The sequence below is a fragment of the Microtus oregoni genome, unplaced genomic scaffold, assembly GCF_018167655.1.
Source record: "Microtus oregoni isolate MIOR12 unplaced genomic scaffold, Mior012 000057F_ref0000458, whole genome shotgun sequence".
Lineage (NCBI taxonomy): Eukaryota > Metazoa > Chordata > Mammalia > Rodentia > Cricetidae > Microtus > Microtus oregoni.
The window spans coordinates 1,033,170-1,053,560 of NW_024543833.1; the positions used below are offsets into that span (position 1 = coordinate 1,033,170).

At 48.1% G+C, this 20,391-nt stretch overlaps 1 protein-coding gene across 1 annotated transcript in view; it reads right to left on the reverse strand.

Moving 5' to 3' along the window:
• Zbtb7c (zinc finger and BTB domain containing 7C) overlaps positions 1-20,391 on the reverse strand; it is a 241,222-nt gene that overhangs the window by 125,031 nt on the left and 95,800 nt on the right. Inside the window, exon 2 of the mRNA XM_041639289.1 lies at positions 1,794-1,855. The gene's annotated coding sequence lies outside the window, so the exon portion shown is untranslated. The remainder of the gene's footprint in view (positions 1-1,793; positions 1,856-20,391) is intronic.

Genomic DNA, 20,391 nt, shown 5'->3' on the forward strand with positions numbered 1-20,391 from the left:
GGTGATGCCACAGAAGTGGTAACACTCTGTGAATGGCTGAGGCGTAACGGAGCATCCTTGTCTCTGATCCATGCATGACCACAGTGCTGTATGGAGCTGAGGAGACCCACCCTAGCGTATATCCTTGCTAGGAGCCTGGCCCCCACACTTGCTGCCTGTCTCCCCCACAAGTGCTCTCTATGGATATGTCACTCGCACCTTGTACCATCTCAGACTCTACTCCCAAGAGACGCCAACGGATTGTTCGCTGATAGTTGCACGGAGCTCTCATGTTGATGGAATAGCCCCTACTGTTATAAGTGCACATGGCCTTCTGCTTTGGGGACAGCAGAATAGCCATTGTCCTTCCTGTTAGAGACCACTGGGCTGATGTATTGCCCGTGAAAGCCAGACACACAATACACTGGCTTTAGAATGAAGAGAATCCAGACACTAGGACTGGGGGACCATGGGACCATCATTACTTTGCTTTTCCAATGGGGGTGTGGGCAGTCCTAGCAGGACCTGCTTCTTAATGAGAGCGATCCAGTGTCCTGAAGCAGAATGTTCGAGTGAACGTTTTCCAAGCTCCACATAACAGCTCAGTGAACCTGAGCAAGTATTTAGCCAGTCTTAGCCTCCGTTTCTCTAGTTTTACAACAGGGATACCTGGATCCTCTGTGAAGCTCTCAAGAGGTGAGACTGCCAAATGTGTATACACAGCTAACGCTATGGAAATACTACTCTTATTGGTATTTCAAAATAGCCAGCCCTTCCTGCTAGCTTGCATTTGTTAAATACATATATTTCAGTCTCAGCCTGGGCACCAGTGGCTGTCCAGGAGAGCAAGCACGATCTTGGTGACAGTGTGTCCCCAGTGCTGGTACCTTCATGGGTGAGAGTGGCCCTTAGTGGCTGCTGTCTACAGAAGGCTCTGTGTTTGTTTGAGGGACAGGTTCTGAGGCCTAGGGAAGATCTCAAACATGGGTTTCCTGTATTTATCCAGTGTGAATATGTGCCCATCTCAAGGTCAGCCTCAAGTTTGGTGGGAAAAACAATCCACACAGTCGTCTGCACGTGAGGAACAGCAGACAAACTGGGTGACATTTACTTTTATTTACACAGATGAGGAATACGTCACTGCGTGCTGGTTCTTCGCATCTAGACCCTCCATGGAGCCGTTCTGGGCCCACAGCACCTTGCCCAGCCTCACCAACCTCTCCTCCGCCCATGAGACCCATGCCTGTGCCGCCCTTCACAAAGACCTCAGTGTCTTCCCCAGCGAGGCCTCTGCTCTGCTCTCTGTCCCTGCCCTGTGGCCCAGATCAACCCTGTCCTTCCCTGAATGTTCTCCCTGTCCATCACTGGTACCTCTTTCTGGTTCATGTGCCCTTCTAGAAGGTTCTTTGTCCCATGCACCTCTTCCACACCGATGACAGGATTAGGTTGACTCATGGCTCTGGGTTGAGCACACTGTTCTGTGGTGTGTGAGAGAATTGTTCTGACAGGGACAACCCAAGAATAAACTTAGAACAGGGCAGACACAAGACTCTTGGGATGGCAGGGCAGTCTCACACTGCCCACTCACAGATCCACAGACGAAGAGTTCTGTCTGAGAAACCCCAGGGGTGTTCTCTACTTATAGGTCAGGGCATCCTCCTTCAACTTGATGCCTTATGTGCTTGGGACCTTCCAGAAGAATCCAAAGCCAATTCCACCCAGGTCACACAGTTCCTGCCCTTAGCAGGGAAACTGCCCAGTTCCAAGAAACATTGCTATAACCACAGAACTCAACAAGCAAAATTCATACTCACAAGCACCGACTCCTTAGGCTTCAATTTCAGGCCACCAGTTTTTCTGCAAACCTGCTCATTTCCTGCAAAGAGAGGGACAGGCAGGGAGAAGCGCATTAGCATCTGCTCTGGGTATCCTTCAAGCTTTTCTGGCTGGCCTCAGGCTCCACACCTTCTCTACTTGCACGTTCCTTTCTGCAGCACTCCCCTCCCCTCCCTAGGAACACCATGTTCTGTTGGGTGGGCGCCCCCACCCCTGCAGGCCTGTAGGCTCTGCCCACGCCGCCGCCGCCTCCTCCCGCTCCCGGCGCCCTGCCAGTCTCCGATTGACCACTGCCTCCAATTCCCTGAAGGCACTGGGCTTCTTCCCACTCCGGAGCCAGCGAGGCCTCCACTTCTGTAGCATGGGGTTGCCTAGCAACGGTGCGCACGGGCTCAGAAGGCCCTCCTAAATTGGACCTCACAGCACAGGGCATCTCCTTGTACAGCTGCCTGCATCTTAACAATCTGCCTCTGAATAATAACACAATGGTAATTGCATTCATGGACCCCAAACTACATTTAAATAATGTTCAAGAGCTGACACAAACCAACAAAGGCCAGAAAATGCATAGGGGAGGTTGACTGCGAGGCCACACAGGGACGCTCCGCTGTGGGAGGGAGTTGACACCGGAGACTTGAGTTAATGACAACGTGAACCTGAACTGTGAATTCTCCTGTCTTCTGCCTGCGCGTGTCACTGCTTTAATGCCTGTAATGTAAGTTTGGGCAATTAATGCGAGGAGGTAGGGATGCTTCAAGACAGGGTGCCCTCTGGTTCCACTGACTTGTTCTTCAGTTTTGGGGGGAACAGGGAAGGAAAGACTTCAGAGGGAAAAGAAGCTGGAAAGTGAATTTTCCTAGATCTTGCAAACATGGCTAAATACCTTCTCTCTCTCTCTCCTCCTCCTCCTCCTCCTCTTCCTCCTCTTCCTCCTCCTTCTCCTCCTCCTCCTCCTCCTCCTCCTCCTCCTCCTCCTCCTCCTCTAGAGTCTCACTCTGTAGCCCTGGTTAGCCTGGAACTCGCCGTGCGGGTCAGGCTAGCCTCAGATTCATGGGTGCACCTCCAGTCCCTGCCTCTGAGGTGCTGAAACTATATACCATGTCATGTGGAAATACATTTTAGAAAGTAAAGGAAGGACTTGGGAAAGCAGAGGAGACAAATGCCACACAACAGAGAAATTTCAGGATGAGAAGCAAAGGCCCTTAGGAGTCATGGCAGCAGCTCAGGCTGACACCCAAATGCCTGGAATGACAAGCCCTCATATTTGTGCAGCCGTGTTCATGAGAGACTCATTCCCCATAGCCAAAGACAGAGGCAACCCAAGTCTCTAACACAGTCACCGAGGGAAGAATGAAGTATGGTAGGTACAGTCCCCTGAGTGAGGATCACTCGCCCCACAGAGAGAAAGAAATCCTGATACACCCATGCTGTGGAAGAACCTCAAGGCCAGCCACAGGAAGGCAATCTACACAATTCCCTTTGCTCGACAGGTCCAGAGTAGGTAAATTTCCAGAGACAGAAAGTATGGGGAGGCTGGCAGAGTGGTCAAGCAGGGTAGGGGGCATCTTATGAGTACAGAGTTCCAGGTGGGGAAGGTAATGTCATTAACTGCACACCAAAAAGTAGCAAAATAGTAAATATATATATATATATATATATATATATATATATATATATATTTCTGTTTTAATTTTGAAAAATTCATTTGTAATATTGGTGCAAGACTCATGAGATTCCTCAAGGCTTGAGTCGATCTTCATCTTGGAGGTCAGAGTAGCCCTTGTTATTCTCAAGTTTGAACAGGGTAGTTGTCACCAGGATTAATAGCTATACTGCTCAGGACATCTGACTAGCATGGGGCTATGCCCTGAGGCTGCACACAGGGCCCACATGCTGAGAGGCAGGGTTCTTTACTTCTGCAAACAGCATCTGCTGGCCTCTGGGGCAGTGGTTCTCAACCTGTCGGTCGTGACCCTTTGGGAGTCCACCAACTCTTTCAATAGGGTCACCTAAGACCATTGGAAAACACAGATGTTTACATTATGATTTATAACAGCAAAATTACAGTTATGAAGTAGTAACGAAAGTAATTTTGTGGTTGCGGGGGGGGGGGTCACCACAGCATGAGAAACTGCATTGAAGGGTTGCAGCACCAGGAAGGTTGAGGACCACTGCACCTCCAGTCACATGACTTCAATGCATCTACTCATGCTCTGTGCCTCAGCCCACTCTTCTGGGCTCTGATCAAATCCCACATCCCTCAGGAGTCTTCCAGATTCCAGACCCCTCCAGTGTTTGCAAACGAACGCTGTAGCCTGCACTTATGGATTCCTCTTGCTTTGCATTCTAGTCTGAGTGGTGCCCCTCCCAGTGAAGCCCTGGACAAAGGACAAGGGCCTGTGCCTGCCTCAGGACCACACAGCACATTCCAAGAGCTAATGGGCTCCTCCTCTGCCTCCTTCTCAGGGAATGTCGGGCATGAGACAGGTCTGCAGACTGTGCTGCAGAGCCCTGGAACTCAGGACTTCAGGTAGAACTCACTGGTAACTACCGTCAGCTGCTGGGAGATGCCTCTCCACAGGCAGCCCGCAGTTGAGTATTTACAGGTCTGATTAATTTGGAAGGGTCATTACAGCTAATGGCTTCTTGGAGCCAGAATGAATAAACAGCATAGGTAATTTTTTTTTCCAGTGTCCTAGATTTTTTTCTTGGAATGTGCTTTAAGTGTTAAAACAGAGTGTTACAAGAAAAAGGAAGAAGGGATAAAAAGGAGAAGATTCCAAGGACAGATGGGAGGAGCCCAACCACTGCTCTGAACAAGCTTCCTCTGTCTCCCTGCTGATACGTGGGGCAAGATCTGGAAGGTACTTCCAACTCAAACAGATAATAAAATTATAGCTGGAGATGAGAAGGAGGAAGGCGGCTAATAACCTTCCAAGGTAACACACTCCACCCCACCATTACCCTAGTGCTAGACACCACTCTCTAGGGACAAAGTGCCAGCCATGTTCCCCTTTGGCCAAGACAAGGTTTGCAGTAATTTCACTGTCTTCCCAGACATTGACCCTGTTGCTTTCAAACTTACAACCTAGCTTTTCCTGGCTCTCATTTGATCATTAAAGTCCTCCAGACTAATGACTTGTTTTCCTGAATCTCCAGGAATGGCTGGAAACAGGCCAGAGGGCATCGTCTAGGCTCTGTCTCTCCAGCCCTTGGCTCTGTGACCAGCGGCCCTGTCTGTCAAGCTGGCTACCGCAGGACTGACACTCCGTGCTCTCCCAGATGGGGCAGATTAAACGGAAGTGCTCTTCACAGAACAGAGAGCTCTGGCTCCAACCTGACATCCCGGGAGAGACAGATGGGGCCGATGACTGTGGCTTTCTCTCCTGACTCTGTTTCCTGGTCATTGTCTCGCTTCCCTCTGTCTTGGCGATGAACAGGCAAGGGAAGGCGGGAAGCCTGTGTCTGTGACAAACACACGGGTTCCTACTTCTGGAACGCTCGTGGCTTTCAGTGGCAGTGAGAGGAATTGTACATTAAAACTAGATGAATAGTGGAGTTAACACTGTTGTAACAATTTCCCTTAGCTAACATTTGGACGACGCTTTGTGGTTTAGTCTGGTCCCGTGCACCTGCCAGGCAGGTGGAATAGCTTCAGCCCGTCCACTGAGTGCAAGGTCTGCTTCCTGCCAGGGATGCAGCCATAAGAAGGCAGGTTCTAGCCACACTCCTCTCAGGAGGCTTCCAGACAGAGAGGGAGCTGAGTCCGAAGCCTTGCTCAAGATCTTCCAGATAATTAGGGCTGGCGCAGCCTTGTGCCTCATCTTCTGCCTCACTGGCCCCTTCCAAAGGAAACAAGATGTGCCCTCCAGGGCTGGGCATGGTGCAGAGCCCCCTGCAGTCACAGCCTGAGTCCCCACACTTTAGCTTGTCCTGAAGTCCCCTGTGCTGGGAAGACTGTGTGGAATCTGGGGCAGGGGGAAGGGGGCAGGAGGAAGGAAGGAGGAGGAGAATAAACCAATGCAAATTTGACATTTGTGTCCTTAAGGAAATCTCGGAATATGAACAATCGGCATGAGACACAAAATTGGTATTGTTTTTGGAGCTGCTGTTGGATGTTTTTTTAAGAGGTGAGAAATCCGTGCTCAGAGGGAAGGGGCCTGCGAGTCCTCCACTCGGCTCTTGAAAGGCCCTCGGCACAGAGATGACAAATCTCCAGGCTACACTGAAGACCAGACCAGGGCTCTGTTCACAAGCTCACAGCTATAGACTCGGGTGCTGAGTTCAAATTCAAGCCATGTTCTGCTGATTTTCCCCTCCTGTGATGAGCATTAGCTGTCGGGCAGCAGGGAGAAGCACGCCTTGATGTTGGATGGTGCATAACACAGGCGCATAATGTTTGGAAACAAGTGTGCAATGGTAGAGGCTGTCTCAGTGGCAGGTTCTGCAGCTCCAGAAGCTGTGAAGTTTTGTGGTTTAGAATGGACAGCTACTACTGGCTACTGTGTGATCTTGGGTAAGTAACCTCTCTGTGCCTTAGACTTTCATTAGCCACGCCCCCTAGTTCCTGCAAAGGTGAGAGCAGCAGTCACATTCTCAGGTGCCCACCACATGAGCTGGAAGTGTATGCCCTGCATGAAGACCTGCTTGCTTACCCTGAAGATGCCAGCACCATCCTTCAGTAAGCGGATGGACAGACGTGCAGACAGCACACTCTCATTTGCTGATGAAAAGAGGAGGCAGCTGAGATGCATATAGGAGCTAACCTAACAAGAAGGCATTCTGCGCTGCAGTCTGAGAAAGGTCCATGGTTGCTAGGGACTGGGTGAGGGAGGAACACACAGGGTGCAGAGAGTTTCAGGGACAGGAAGGCCGTTTCTGTATGCTCACATTTGTCAAAACCCATGGGACATAACGCACCAAGAGGGACTCTCCTAGGAGCTCGTGAGCCCAGAGGATGGCGGATTGAAAGCACTGGCGTCTGTTCAGCCATCTTAACAGATCAGTATAAGGTGTTGATACTCTGGGAAGTTGGGGGAGAACTGAGGAGAAGGAGGCCCATAGGTATCCTCTGGGTTTCACCTCAAATTTTCTGAAAATGGTGGCTTGGAGAAGCCCAGTAAGTGGCTGGGGCCTAAACCATCCCTCGGAGTTCATCTGCAGGAGGCTAGTTAGGCTCCTTCTGTATCAATGAGGGAGGTGTGTGGTGGGGAGGGGCGAGCATGGCCCTTTCAGGAACAGAATCCTCCTGTCCTTGCTTAGGGTGGTGGTGGCTCCTTAGAAGTTTGAGTCTCAATGACCTTGGCCTAGAATTTTAAAATGGCCTGAGAAAGGGACAGCTAAGCCCAGAGCTAGATCAACACTGGAGCTTGGGTGTGGGAGTGGAGGCCAGGGGTGGACAGCCTAACTGAGGACAATGATGCAATCTACAATCCCTGGTCAGGGTGCCCCACCCTGCCTTTTGCTCAGTTGCACACGCACATAGCATTTTTTTCTGGCCTCAGAGAGGTGTGTTCCTGGACGGGGTAAATCTAAGTCCCGCCAGATATGATCTGGGGATGCGGAGAGAAGGGGAAAGGCCACTTAGACCCTCCTGTACTCCATAATGTCCCCTCCAGCAAGCAAGGGAGAGTCGGTGTTATCACACTAAACGGCAGTTTACGTCTAGAAAAGGAAGAGCGCTTTTCTTTGGATACAAAGAAGCCAATTGCAGCAACTTCTTATGTTTCCCTGGCCAGCACATCTCTGCATCTCCCCTGTGGGGTGAGGTGCAGGGAGCATTGATGACTCAAGCAGCCCAGCAGGCTCTCTGTGCCTAAGTCCAGTCCTCATAAGTCTGTTTATGACCATGACTGTGGGGTCCCTGGTGGTGGTTCTGTGGCCTGTGGGACTCCTGAGGCAGGTGTCAGGCTGGGGTGGGGGCTGCTCTGAGCTCAGACAGAACAAGATGTAGGTCCAACACTTCTCTGGCTTTAGTGAGCTCTCTGCCTTTTTTGTCTTTGTCTTATTTCCCAGGGTCTGAGTCCTGTTACCCGTTCCTCCATATTAACCTACTTTCCAGAAAGTTCTATCTCCACTTGTCCAGTGTGAGAGTCAATTGTTCTTTTTCTCAGAGCAAAAGCATCCTCTCAGGTGGAAGGGAAGTCGTGTTTCCTGAACCCTGCCCGTTAGGATCCATCATAGTGAAGACTTGCCTAGGGCACCAGCAGGTGTAGAGAGGGCGGGGCTCCTCCCGCTGAGATGCTGAAGTGTTGCTGGGAGATTGTTGCTTTGAAGTGCCCACCTCACCTGTCTCCTAGAACTGGATCCTACCCAACATGCAACAGTTGGGATCGCCTGTGTACACAGCAGGTCACTTCTCAGAGTGCAAGGGGACATTGTTTGAAGGTCACATAGGGCAGCAGGTAAAAGGTGACTTAGCTATGCCAAATGTGCACGTAGCTCCCCTTCAGTACCACCCATTTCTGGGGGTTAGGAAAGCTCTCAGGGCTCTTCCTAGATCAGCCATTCTGTCCTCCACATAGGAGACGATGAGTCAGTGGAAACTATCTTGAGGAGGTCACCAATGCTGTCACAGGCCCAGAAGAAACATTGCCTGCGGCGGCACACCCCAAAGGTTCTCCCTAATGCTACCCGCTGCAGGATAGCATTTCTAGAATATTCCATGAGCACTCTCTGTCTCGTGAGCATGGGTTTCTGCACATGTGTGGCCATCTCTACTGCAGACCTAGAGGAAAGGGGCTGCCATTTGTCACTGGCCTCCAGAATGCTTCCTGACCCCGAGTTCCTGAGGCAGCAGATAGACAGCAGAGTGTGGGAGGATGGGGAGACCCCAAGTGTGAGCGCAAGGAGAGATGCTGAGTAGAGCTGCAGAGGCCACGGGTCACCAGGCCCCAGAGGAGCAGAGGGTACAAATGTGCAGCAGAAACATGGCTGTGAAAGGATGCTGTGGGGCTGGCCTCTGGACCCAAAGAAACCTCTAGGAGAGGCGAGGGGCTGGGCCGGGCTGAAGCCATCTTCTGCTTCCTGCTTCCTAGTGTCTACTTCCAGTTCAGCCAGGACTAAGGAACCCAGTCAGCTCAGCACACATGGCCCGGAGGAGGTTTATTCATCCCACGTTGACCCAATGGGTAAAAGATGACTTCCCGGAGCCAAAGCCAATGGCTGACTGGTACAGCTGGCCAGTCACCCGACGCCTCTTAACATCTAGCCCAACGAGGACACTACATAGCCAATATCAGAGCTCTCCAGGTTGATGAAGCCTCTTATTAACTCTGTGCCTCCCAGATCACTTCATAACTGCCATCTTTTGTATGTAAGTGACACACAAATGATATTGCCTACAGTTTCTGATCCCAGTCTTCTGTTTCCTAGAGGAATGAAGAATTAGGTATTCTTACAACGTAATTCTGAGAGTATGCGGGAGTGAAGCTCATTTGGTAGAGTACTTGCCTAGTATTGTACAAGGGCTGGGGCTCAAGCCTTAGCATTTGGTAAATTAGCATGGTAGCTCATATCTGTAATCCCAGCACTCAGGAGACACAGTGAAGATCAGAAGTTCAAAGCCACCCTCAGTTACATAAAAAGTTTGGGGTCAGCCTGGGCTACATGAAAACCAGTCACATGAAAACCAGAAACTGAACCAAAACATGTGAGTGTAAAGTCTCCTGGGATTGCTTTTTAACGTTTCCCCAAGCTTTCATTATTTTACCTCTGTCTAACTCAACAATAAATAAATATAAATATATATGTATATTTTAAATTACCAGTTTATTTCATTTTCTTCAAGGCTTCAATTCAGTTTTCACAGAAGCAACTTTTCTTTTGCAGCAGTATTTAAGTGATTTGTATACTATTTAATTAAATTGCATAATTACAATAGCAAGTTTCACTGGCATAAACAGGTTTGGGCGCAAAGCCAGCTGTTGCAGGGAGGCACTGGGCTCAGCTGCTGGGAGCAGACATGGGGAAGTTTTTGGATCGCCGCCTGCCTGATGCAAACGCTTCTCCAGCTGGAGGTATCAGTCATGGGGAGTGGGGGATGTTGGTAGATCTGGCAAGGTGGTCATTGCAGCCAAGATGAAGGTTAATTCTCCAGGGCCTCCTTGTACCTGGGGAATCCTCCTCCCAGTTCCTCCTTTGCTTGCTGAGACAACGCTCGCTCCATGTGCCCTCTGCCCAGCCCTGCCTGCTACACTGAAGACCGCTCCCAGGAAGCGGTCTGCCAGGGTCTTTCCATTGAGCTCCACAGCCTCAGTGACAAATGACAGCTCAATGCAGCTGTCTCTCAAACCAGTGGGTATCTCTTTCCGAGGACCCCCACTCATAACATTCCAGGTATATTCAGTAAGGAGTTGAGGCATGGGGTCAGTGAGCCATCTACAAGCCTGTCAGTTTTACCATCTAGATGTCCAGGTAATGCCCAGCACACACACTTCCCCTAAAACGCTGCTGTGGGCTCACCTGGGTTCTTAATCCCTCAAATTCCTAAGTCCCTTTTACTGTGGGATACCATGCCTCCTCGCCCCCTAGCAGAGCCATTTTCTTCATGTGAGCAGCCTTCCTTACTCATGGCCACACAGCTAGCCCAACTGCCATCTAGCTAGCCAATCAACCGGCCAGTGTCGTCAGGTGCTCGTAGCTCTCAGGAGAGGAAATGCTTGCCAGGAGAGGCCCACAATAGACATGCTATTTTGGGGTGCCTACCATTCCCCCTCTTTTCTTCTCGGTAAGATAATCGAAATTTCCTTTTTGGTGACTTTGCTGCATGCCCTTAAAGCCAGTGTGCTTCAGGGGTAGGACGTGGTTACATTAAACCAATCAGTTCATCTCAATTTTATCATGAGATTCAAAGACATATTTTCTGGGGGCTTCTGGAGAAGAAGCCATCACTAATAATGCGGAAGGGGCCTGCAAGGCCTGGAGCTGTGACAGCCTTTTTGTTATCAGAAGGAGCCCAGAGGACAGCACTGGAAAGGTCACAGAAGAAAGGAATTGAAGACTTCATTACTCTGCCTTTGCATTTCTCACCGGAGTCAATGAAATGCCTTCCCCACCCCCTGTCTTTAAGAACTTTAGAATGTTCTGAAAAATAAAAAAGCAGTAAAAGCTTGAGAAAATATGTAGCCTTATTCTAGTTCTCCCCACCCTGAACCCTGGTTCCTGGAGGTGACCTCTCTCAACTGTTTTAGCTAATTCTTGTGCTCTTGGCTGGAGGATTTCCACAGAACACAGTAGACTAGTTAGTTAGGGGTGCTGTAACAAAACACCACAGACCATAGCTTGGCCAACAAAAATTAGCCATGGCAGGAGTGTAAACCACAGTGGGGACATGGTGCAGGTCACGACATGGTAGGGTCCATTTCCAGTATGTCTCCTCTTAGACATTACCCTCAGTGTCCCATAGTGGAAGAGTGCCTTCTCTCCATTTCACCCCTATCCTTTCTCCTTTACATAGTCCTGGCCTCTGTATTGTCCCTATTTGTCATGAAATCAGTCACCAATGTTCACAGCAGGGCATTCATGCAGGTACTTCTGGTGAGGGAGCCACATAAAAATGTCTCCTTCCTGTGAACCTTTTTCATTTTCTCTAGAATTAGAAATGGTTCCATAAACACCCGTGTTGACAAACCTAACCAACACTGGCCCATGTGCCTCCCCAAGGGACAGAGATGGGACATCTGACCCCATACACCTGAGTGTGCCATCTCATCCGCAAGGCTGGCTGATCCCTGGCCTGTTACTACCATTTCTTCATGTGAAAATGAGACCTCATCTAGCCACGATGTGATAGCATCTTCCTGGTCACAGTAGCATAGTATGCTACGTTTGATTGGGAGGCCTGCTCTTTTCTTAGGGGAGACAGAGGGAGGAAGGATCTGGAGGAGAGGGGATGTGGGGGAAGACTGGGGGAAAGGGAAGGGAGGGAAACTGCAGTCTGGATGTAATATATGAGAGAAAAAGAAAGAAAGAAAGAAAGAAAGAAAGAAAGGAAGGAAGAAAGGAAGGAAGGAAATGAGACCTGAGGAATCCTCCAGCAGAAGGGTGTCCTTTAGCAGGAAATGAATTATTGTATGCAAAACCACCTCAGATAAGCATTAAACATGCCATGCCCCTGCAGAGGCATGATTCAAAGTCACCGGTTATCTAGTTTCAGCTGGGCTCAATTCTATACAGGAACATGAAAGTGGGGATATAAGTCAGGTTCAGTGATATGTGCCCATGGTTATAGTTACTTGGCAGGTGGGGGGGGGTGCAGCAGGTGGATTTAGAGCACCCTGGAGAACAGTGCAAGACTCTTTCATAAACACTGGGTGGGCCTCGATGGGAAAGTCCCCTCCCATTTACTGAAAAGGCAGCAGATACGGTGCCAGATGCTGGAGAGAAGTATCAGTGTGTGGCGCTAGAGGTAACAGGCAGAGCACAGCAGGCAGGACATACCAGGGCGCACCTCCGCAAGCCAGAGAAGATCAGAGCACAGCAATGCATGATTTTGCACCGGGGAAGGTGCAGGCTCCTGCCCATGCCAGGTTGGAGACAAGCATCCAAACGCCCCAAGTCTCACTTGAGTCAAGGAAAGCCTTGCTATTCTAGTAGGTCAATTCAAGTGAACACTTCCGCCATAAGTATCCTCTGTTCCCAATGGCACAGACAAGGCATCCCTCCTCCAGAAGCCAGACTCTGAGCACTTTAGGGTCTTCTATGTCTGAATTAGCTTTTAAATGTAAGAACAACAATTCTCACAAAGTGAATTCCCACCTTCCCCTGAAAAAATCTTGAAGTGCCGAGAATCAAAGCCTTAACTGGGGATTGAAATTATGGGAGCTGCCAAGTCACAAAAGAGGGGATTCTCTCGCAGCCTTGTAAAGCTAATAACAGTTTTTCTGTTGCCCATGCTATGATGGTACCCTGGCTCTGGCCTGCCCTGACGGTGCTCCAGCAAGTCCCTGGCGACCCAGGGACTCAGGATTCAGATGTGCACATATCCTTCCATCTCTTTGCTAGAGTCCTGTCCTCCTTGTACATACCCTTCAGGTGATCTGCCTTTTCTCAGGCTTCTCCCCACTCCCCATCATAGGCGGCCCTAAGCACCTCTTTCTTTAAAAAAAAAGCTGTTATGAAATATTCTAGACACATGAAAAGGCAACTAATGTGATATGACACCCGCAGGCACACCACCACAACATAAATGAGAAGCGGTTCTCAACGCCCCTTCAGTAATCGCACTTTAGTGCCCTCTCCCATTCTTCCCCAAAGACCTTCACAGAGGAGCACACACAGCAGGTCAGAGGAGAGCTGAGAGCTGAACTAGGCACTTCCCTACCTCAGCAGGGCACTGGAGACCCCTGTAAGTGCCAGGAATGGGGGGGGGGACACTTTGCTCTCCGCTTAGGCAAGTAGGCAGCACTGGAGTCTAGGGGACCCACCTGTGCAGCGGTGTGGACTACTGAGACCCAGAAGTCTGAGCAGTGTTTGCAGAGGCAGAGAGACCAGTCAAGACATTTCAAGTGAGAGAGGTAAAACAGGAGACAGACTCTCCATCAGACCCTCAGCAGTGAAGGGTGTGTCCCTTCAGGGGCCCTTGATGACTGGCTGCTTCCGTCCCCCCCTATTCCTGGAAATGGACAGAAGGGCAGGGTTGTTGACAATGGCAGTGCCTAGGCAGTGTGGAAAATGGCTTGCTGGATACCCTCTGCTGGCAGCAGAATAGAGGCTGAATCACCAAGATGAACAGGCGGCAGAAGCCAGCTGGCAGAGAAGGGCTGGAGCGCCTCCTCACCTGGGCTGTGTGTATTGAACGGAGCAGGCGCCAGGGAAGTCTAGGCTGCTCAAACTTGAGAGGGGCCTTTGGAGTTGTAAATGGCCTCTACAACTAAGAAATCGTGTTCCTCCTGTCACAGGGTTTTCCTCCCGTCTCAGTAGCCCATTTCCCCCTTGGGAGTGCCTCACCTTGCATTTCTTAATAAGCTACTTCTTTTTCTATTTCTAAGTGTGTGTCTCTGTTTTGGATATGGACCAAACACCTAACCAGGCTTTCTCTGAGACTCTGGGATTTCTCTGTTTTTCTGACTTCCAGTTCTTCTTCTGACCCATTCCAGCTGCCATGCCTTCCTCACTATCATGGGCTATAATGCCACAGTATCCTCTTCCTGGAGGATTCTGAAACTTACAGCCTACCTGCCCTGTTGCTTTTCTCACAAACTCTAACAAAACTATTCTCAAGCTTCCTTTGGTGCCTGTTTCTAAATTCTTCTATCAACAAGACTAAGAACCCCAAACAGAACCTGGGTCCTCCGGTAGTGCTCTCACAGGACTGCAGCTGCTGCCCCACAAGGTCAAGGGTATTAAACGAGCTGGAGTTCCGTGGGTCTGGCACCTACATCTCAAGACAGAGGAGGAAGTTCAAGGATAGGATAACCTCTGCCTTACATCCAAAGGGGTCTACAGACTGTTCCTAAGCCTGCCGAAGTCTATGCCCACTTGATCTTTTACGTTGTCAGGCCCCACCCTTATGCCTGTCTATGATCCTTCATCAGACCATGGAGTACTGTCAAGACCTCTGAGAGCAAGATTTAAAAAGGCCAGACACATGGCTGGCATCTTTGATTATACCCAGGACACCTTTACCCCATTCCTGCCCGCATCCCCCAGGCTCATGAGTTTGAACACTTGGTCCTCCGTTGATACACTCTTTGGGAAGCTTGTGAGTGGAACTTTGGAAAAATGGAAGGATAGCTCACCTCTGATTTCAGACGAGCTCTCTGCTTCTTGACTGGTGTCACATGACAAGCTGCCGCTATAAGTTCTGATCACCACGTGCTGACCCATTCCAGCTGCCATGCTTTTCCCCCTATGCTGGGCTGTGATGCCATGGCATTCAAATAAAGTAAATTTCTCCTTCCTTACATTGCTTTGGTCAAGGTTTTCAGGGCAACCAGGACAATAACTAATACAAGTAGTGACAAACATGTGGAGGATAAAACTGAAAAAAAAAATGCTACTTTTTATCACATTCCCTTAGTAAACACCCAAGGAGTAAATCCAATGAAATATTGGCACACCTTCCACTGAGAAACACAAAACAACACTGTGGTAAATCAAAGACTTAAATAAATAACGGGATTATGATTCCACAGACCAAAAGCAGTGATAAAATGTCTGTTTCCTCCAGTTTGATCTGTAGATTCAGTACAATGCTTACCGGAATCCCAGATTTACGCCCCGGTGCATGTGCACGTGTGTGTCATGTGTGTGCGCTAGCGTGGAGAGTCTGACAAGTGATTCTAAAACGACATGAAAGCTGGAAGGACATAGGCTACCTAAGGCGGTGACAAAGAACAAAGCTGACATAACCAGATGACAATACTTCTGCCATGAAGCTACAGAACGGACAGAGTGATGTGGGTTCAGGGATAGACAAGGGGCCTATGGAAGAGGACACAGAAATAGACAATTTCTTACGGTGACTTGGACCGAAGGGTCTACTCCACTCCAGTGGTAAAGGATGTATTTGCAGTGACAGTGCTGAGCCAGTGGGATAGCTACATTAAAAATAAACATCGAGCTCTACTTTATGTTAAAGAAAAATTAATTTGAGCGGGAATGTAAGCCTAAACAAGGTAATAACGCTGTAAGAGAAACCTTGGAGAATACATCCAAGACCTTGAATGGGAGAAAAAGTCCCTTAGCAGCACAGAAAAAGCATTAGCGATCAGTGAAAAGACAGACAAATTGGACTTCATTTAAATTAAGAATGTCTGTTCATTAAAAGGCAGCATTAAAAAAAAATAAAAGAAGGCCATGCAGTGAGAAAAGGTTGACAGCAAAGAACTCATCCATGTATACCAAGAAAGACGACAAAGTCGTTGATTTTTAAAACCGGAAACGTTTGAATAGGCTTCCCACAAAAGAGAATAGCAGAGTGTCCCATAAACACACAACTGTGTGGATGAAAAACATCAGGGCCACAGGGACATGTCACACTCTGGCCAGAAAAGCAAAGTATCAAGGCTGTCGAGGATGGCCAGCACCTGGGACTCTCCAAACCCTGGGAAGAGTATCAATCAACACAGATTATTTGGCATCACTTATAGAAGCTATCGAGACTTGTACCACATACAATCCAGCAAATCCATACTGAAGTATGAAGCAACTGGAAAGACATCTATGTACACACACAAGAAAACCATCAGTAAATGTCATCACGAAATCATTTAGCAAAATGCCCTCAAATGAGATGTGATCCAAATGCCCATCAATAATGGAACTGGCCACACACCTTTGGATACTATGGTTATGAGAGTGAGTCCTGGCATTGTCTACAGTGTGGCTAGGTCGCAGGGGTGTGTTGTCAGGGAAAAACAAAACAGACGGATATGACGGGACTCCTCTTAGGCCGCGTTCAAAACAGCAGCCGTTGTCATGTAATGGAGTCAGGATAGCCGCTGTGGAGAGGGGACTGACTTGTAAGGGGCAAGAGGGAGCTGTCTGGAATGGCAAGGCCAATTTAAAACATGCTTATGGTTTGATTCTGAGAATGTTTTTATGTGCAAATTCAGCATGCTAAACACGTAAGATTTGGACACTTTTATCGAAAAGGTGCATTTGTTGGAGGGTATCATGAGGAGAGACAGGGTCACCATTAGGGGCAGGATGGACAAAGACCATACAAGACAGCTGGCCTCCTTCTGCCTTGTGTTCAGAAGTCTCGGGGGAACAGAGCAGAATTCTAACCATAAGGCTAATGCCCAGGGTGCAGCTCCCCAAATACTATGGCAACCTCACCAGTATCTACTCCACTTTGAAGAGACAAAGAAGTGGGAGTGGCTCCCTTGGGCCACGATGCTAAGCTGCCTCCACAGGGACCTGACCACAGACAGACACTGGGGATTCCCGTGGTCGGTCCCTGCTTTGCATCAAATTTGGAGCACTGTAGAAGAAACCAGTGAAGTGAATTTTCTTTTCTTCCTTTTAAAAAACTGAGATGTAAGCCGGGCGGTGGTGGCGCACGCCTTTAATCCCAGCACTCGGGAGGCAGAGGCAGGTGGATCTCTGTGGGTTCGAGGCCAGCCTGGTCTACAGAGCTAGTTCCAGGACAGGAACCAAAAAGCTACGGAGAAACCCTGTCTCGAAAAATCAAAAAAAAAAAAAAAAAACTGAGATGTACAAACTCAGTTACCTCAGCTTTTTATTCCCTGAGAGATAGGGGCAGAGAAACATCTCTGCTGACCCCTGGCCTGGGTGGGGACTTCCTGAATAAGAGAGTTGTGGCTTTATAGTTCATTTAACTTGCAAGTTCCTCAACACCTCTGCCCGCCGCAGGTGGAACATGCCAGTTGTCCCAGCAGGGCTTGGCCAGTGCTTCTCACAGGCCACATCCTGGCTCCTTGGCCTGCTCTGGAAACCCTGTCAACCTTAGCTCACCCTCCTCATTTTAAGACTTGATGTCACAAAAGGATCACTTCCTGTGCCACTTCCTTGTTTTTCCTTCCCCCAGTTAATTTGTGATTTGCTGATATTTGTTTGCCTTTAGCAGTCTGGCGGCCTGGCTCTCCTCCCCCACCCGTGTCTTCCGTGTGCCTCTATCGTCTGTTTGGCTCTGTTTTCCATCTGTCCTGCAAGCAGTGTGGCGGTGCTCCACACTCTATGGTTTAAAAATAAAGTCGGAAAAGTAACAATCAAATAGACGACAGCCTGCAAAAACAGCAGCTGTCGCCCCTAAGGGGAACTTAAAGCATTCCCTGGACGCATTTCTAAGAAGACAGATATTATGGAGTGAGAAGGAAGAGGCCCAGCCAATGGGAATCATTCAGGGCTCTCTGCTGGAGAGGTGGTAGTGGATGCTCCACTCCAGGCACCTGTTGCTCAGCCCTCTGACTGGAAACAAGAGTGAGCAAGTGAAAAGGGGCCTCCGAGGCATCCAGTCTCTGGAGTCTCTGAGTTTTACAACTTGACCAGAGAGCAAGTCATCTGCAAATCAAGCCACCAGGTCAATGTCAGAAAGGACAGAAGTTGCATGTGGATTCTGCCAGTTGACTAGCTAAAAGTAGAACTAACAAAACACAACATCAGACAGCTTGCAGTAGCATTTATTTTAAATACCAAAGTCATGTGTCACCAGGAGCATAGTGAACCTCCTCAAACTTTTAAAGTATTTGTTTCAGTGGGTACCATCAAGGTGAAAGGCAGTCAGCCTGGCAGCTTCTACTGATAAGCCTTAAACTTGGGAGGCAGAGGTAGGGGTTTAGGCCGGTCTGAACTACATAAGAAAGAAAGGAAGATGACTGGAGAGATGGCCCAGAGTGTAGACTGCTTGCTCTGTAGCATGAGGACCTGTGCTTGGAAGCCTACTACCTGTGTAAAAAGCCAGGTACAGGCGTGTAAGTACTTAGAACCCTGGCACAGTGGGGAAGGCAAAGGCAGGGGAATTGCAAGGGCTTGCTGGCTACCAGTATTGCCAAAAGTCCAAATGACAAGTTTCGGGTTCACTGAAAGATCCTATCTCCAGGTAATTAAGTATGAAAGACACTATGTTCTCCTCTGGCTTCCACATCCCGCATATATAATACATGCATGCACACATACACAGGTACACTGAAGAAATAGGTTTTTTTTTTTTGTTGTTTTTTTTTTGTTTGTTTTTGGAAAGAAAGGAGGCAGGGAAGGAAAGAGCCTACAAAGTAAATGATCATAAAAACAATCAAACTTTTCAACGTGGTAAAGAATTGGAATAGATATCTCTTTTTAAAGGAAAAAAAGGCAGTAAATACATGTGAAAATGCTTAGCATCATTAGGCACCAAGAAAATGGAAAAAAGCCACAGTGAGCTTCCCCATGCACCCATTAAGATATCTACAATCTACAAGCCAGTGAAGAGCAAAGATACAAAGTAGAGAAATTGGAGCCCTTATACACTGCTGATGGGACTGTAAAACGGTGTGGTCACTGTCAAAGATAGTCTGATGGTTACCCAGTGTTACCGTGCTACACCTAGCATGCATGAAGCACTGGGTTAAATACATTTAAACTGGTAGATACTTATAGCAACAATACTAAAAATAGCCAAAAGTGACAAATAAAATTTAAAAATATTCATGCAATGAAAACTGAGGATGGTCGAGATGGAGGAAGGGCAGAGAAGAAGAGCAAGGAAAAAGATATCTTGACCGAGGGAGCTATTATGGGGCTAGCAAGAGAACTGTCACTAGAGAAATTCCCAAGAATCTATAAGGATGACCCCAGCGAAGACCCTAAGCAATTGTGGAGAGGGTACCTGAACTGGCCTTGCTCTGTAGTCAGTTTGATGACTCTCTTAAATGTCATCATAGAATCCAGCAACTGATATAAGCAGATACAGAGATCCACAGCAAAACATTGGGCTGTTTCCAAAGTCCAGTCAAAGAGTGGGAGGAGCAAGAATATGAGCAAAGGGGTCGAGACCGTGATGGGAATATCCATTGAAACAGCTTACCTGAGCTAATGTGAGTTCACTGATTCTGGCCTGATGGTGGGGGAACCAGCATAGGACCAAACTAGGCCCCCTGAATGTGGATGACAGATGTATGGCTGGGGCAGACTGTGGGGCCATTGGCAGTGACACCAGGATTTATTTCTACTGCTTGTACTGGCTTTTTGGAACCCATTCTCTTTGGAGGAATACCTTGCTCAGTCTAGATATAGTAGGGAGGGACTTGGTCCTGCCTGAAAGCAATGCACTAGACTTTGTTGACTTCCCATGGAAAACTTTACCCTCCCCAAGGAGTGGGTGGGGGAGGAAGGTGGAGGGAATGGGAGGAGTGGAGTGAGTGGAAACTGAAATTGGCATGTAAAATGAGAAAAAGATAGCTTTTTAAATTAATTAATTATAAAAGAAAGTTGTTATTTGTCATGGTCAGGGAAGAAACTAAGTAAAGGAAGTTATATTACGGGATCTCTTTCTAAAAGGGGGGGAATTTTTTTTAAAAGATATATATTTTTATTTATTTATTATGTATACAATATTCTGTGTGTATGCCTGAAGGCCAGAAGAGGGCGCCAGACCTCTTTACAGATGGTTGTGAGCCACCATGTGGTTGCTGGGAATTGAACTCAGGACCTTTGGAAGAGCAGGCAATGCTCTTAACCACTGAGCCATCTAAGACTAAAGGGTAGATTACTAAATCTTTTAAACTAAAAAAGCAACTACTAGTCTTAAATATTTTACATAGGTATGACTTTTTGTATATTGATACAAACTTAAAGCTTTATTTTAACATTATATATAACTATATAACTCTATATATAACTATATATATATATATATATATATATATATATATATATATATTTCTACTCTTGCAAGCCTGTGTATGCACATGTGCTAGGCATGCCCCTAGTGACCTATTTCCTCCAGCTCCACCCTGCTTCCTACAGTTTCTGTCACCCAGTAAGGACCCACTCAGCTATGAATCTTCAATAAATGAACCCAATGATAAGGTTAGATAGAGTATTTATGATCCAGTGACCCTACCTTTGAACATTGCTGCATTGGGGAACAAACCCTCAACATATGAGTTTCAATGGAAGATTCCAAATCCA